We start from the raw sequence: 2,630 nt of genomic DNA, 5'->3' as shown, positions 1-2,630 counted from the left end.
CTGTAGAGAAAACTCCCTATGAGTTACTTAATGGGAGAAAACCAAACATATCCCATCTTAGGGCTTTTGGGTGTAAGTGCTATGTGCACAATAATGGCAAAGACTCCCTAGGTAAGTTTGATCCCAGAAGTGATGAGGGAGTATTCTTGGGATATTCTTCACATAGCAAAGCATACAAAGTGTTTAATAAAAGAACTCTATGTGTTGAAGAGAGTGTACATGTTGTGTTTGATGAATCTAACACTCTTTCTGAGAGACAGGAACATGAAGATGAAGCTCTTGGACTGGTGAGACAGTTGACTGAAGCCACAACACAAGTCAAAGTGGCATCAAAGGAAGGCGTAGGTGATGGAACAGGTCCTCTCACCCAGGGCAACCTGACAGGGGGAACCAATCTGAAGGATCCTGTACCTGAACCTGTTCCTCTGCAGCATAACTATGAAGGAGAAACTAGCAGGAACCAGATGGTGGGGAAATCTTACAAGTACCTGAGTTCTCATCCCATTGAGAACATCATCAATGATCCAACATCTGGGGTCAAGACAAGATCACAACTGAAGAACCTGTGTGCATTTGATGCTTTTCTGTCCCTCATTGAACCTATAAATGTGAGTGAAGCTCTACAAGATGCAGATTGGGTCAATGCTATGCAAGATGAGCTCAATCAGTTTGAAAGAAGCCAAGTCCGGCACTTAGTTCCAAAACCAAAAAACAGGTCAGTCATTGGGACAAAATGGGTCTTCAGGAACAAACTAGATGAAGATGGAACAGTTACAAGAAATAAGGCAAGGTTGGTGGTTCAAGGCTATAGTCAAGAGGAAGGCATTGATTATGATGAGACTTTTGCTCCAGTGGCTAGACTTGAAGCAATTAGACTCCTCATAGCCTTTGCAGCACATATGGAATTCACTCTTCATCAAATGGATGTCAAAAGTGCCTTCCTAAATGGCTATCTCAAAGAAGAAGTGTTTGTGAGACAACCTCCAGGATTCGAAAGTAAAGAATGTCCTGATCATGTATACAAGCTAGATAAAGCTCTCTATGGTCTCAAGCAGGCCCCAAGAGCTTGGTATGAAAGATTGTCAAAATTCCTTCTGGAGCATGGGTACAAAAGAGGTAAAATTGACAGCACTTTGTTCCTAAGGGAAAAAGGTAAAGATCTTCTTGTTGTACAAATATATGTTGATGATGTAATATTTGGGGCCACTACAGATAGGTTGAGCAAGGAATTTGCTAAATTAATGGGAAGTGAGTTTGAAATGAGTATGATGGGCGAACTAAATTTCTTCCTAGGCTTGCAGATCAAACAAAGTCCAAATGGAACCATGATTCATCAGCAGAAATATACAAAAGAACTAATCAAGAAGTTTAAAATGGAAGATTCTAAAGAAATAGATACATCTATTGCAACTGCCACTAAATTAGATGTTGATGAACCTGGTTCATCAGTTGATGAAAAGTTGTATAGGGGTATGATTGGTTCACTCTTGTATCTTACTGCCAGGAGACCTGACATTCTTTTCAGTGTAGGACTTTGTGCTCGTTTTCAAGCTAATCCTAAAGAGTCTCACTTGACTGCTGTCAAGAGGATATTGAGATATCTGAAGGGGACTACTGAATTGTGCCTATGGTACCCTAAAGGTAGTAATTTTGATCTAGTAGGTTATGCTGATGCTGACTATGCAGGTTTCCTAGTGGATAGAAAAAGCACTTCAGGTATGGCTCACTTTCTTGGTTCATGTCTTGTATCATGGGCCACCAAGAAACAGAATTCAGTAGCCCTATCTACTGCTGAAGCTGAGTATGTGGCTGCTGCTTCTTGTTGTGCTCAACTACTGTGGATCAAGCAACAATTAGTAGACTTTGGTATAGAAGTGGGATGCATACCAATATTCTGTGATAACACTAGTGCTATAAGTATGACAAAGAACCCTGTTCATCATAAAAGGACCAAGCACATAGATGTTAGACACCACTTCTTAAGAGATAACTATGAGAAAGGGTTAATCTCCATAGAATTTTGTGCTACTGATAAACATATAGCTGACATCTTCACTAAAGCACTGAGTAGAGAAAACTTTAAAAGGAACAGGTTGGAATTAGGGATGATTAAGATCACCTAAAAGGTCCAGTTCAGAATGCACAATGAAAAAAAATGATGAAAAAGATGAAATTTTTTTTTGGTTAGGAGTTCTTAATTCAATGTAAATATCTAGACTAATTCTTACTCAGTCTCATACTGTAAATAGTATACTCTTGTGACATGTGTCTATGCAATTCACTAATCTCTTACAAATTTTCTATTTTGACATTTGAGGCATAATCAAGAGAAGTTTCACTTAAAGAACCTGGTTCATCAAATTATGCTCATGAGAAAGTTCAGGTATGTTTCTATTCTTTGCACAATTAGAAAAATTTAATTATCAATCATGAGCAAGAGTCCTAGATATACCAAACGTCCTAACAATTCTATCCGTTGGGTCAATTGAACCATTTTCATTGAAACTAGAAGTCTAAATATAACGGCACCTTCTCCTAAATTCTAGTTATTCAAATTAATCTCTACTGAGACCGAAACTCTAAATTGATTAGACCTCTATGTGACTACTGAAAAGGCTGCAGTTTCTGAG

The sequence above is a fragment of the Nicotiana attenuata genome, chromosome 3 (genome assembly GCF_001879085.1).
Source record: "Nicotiana attenuata strain UT chromosome 3, NIATTr2, whole genome shotgun sequence".
Classification (NCBI taxonomy): domain Eukaryota; kingdom Viridiplantae; phylum Streptophyta; class Magnoliopsida; order Solanales; family Solanaceae; genus Nicotiana; species Nicotiana attenuata.
The sequence above is the reverse complement of the archived record's forward strand: the minus strand, read 5'-3'. Positions refer to the sequence as shown.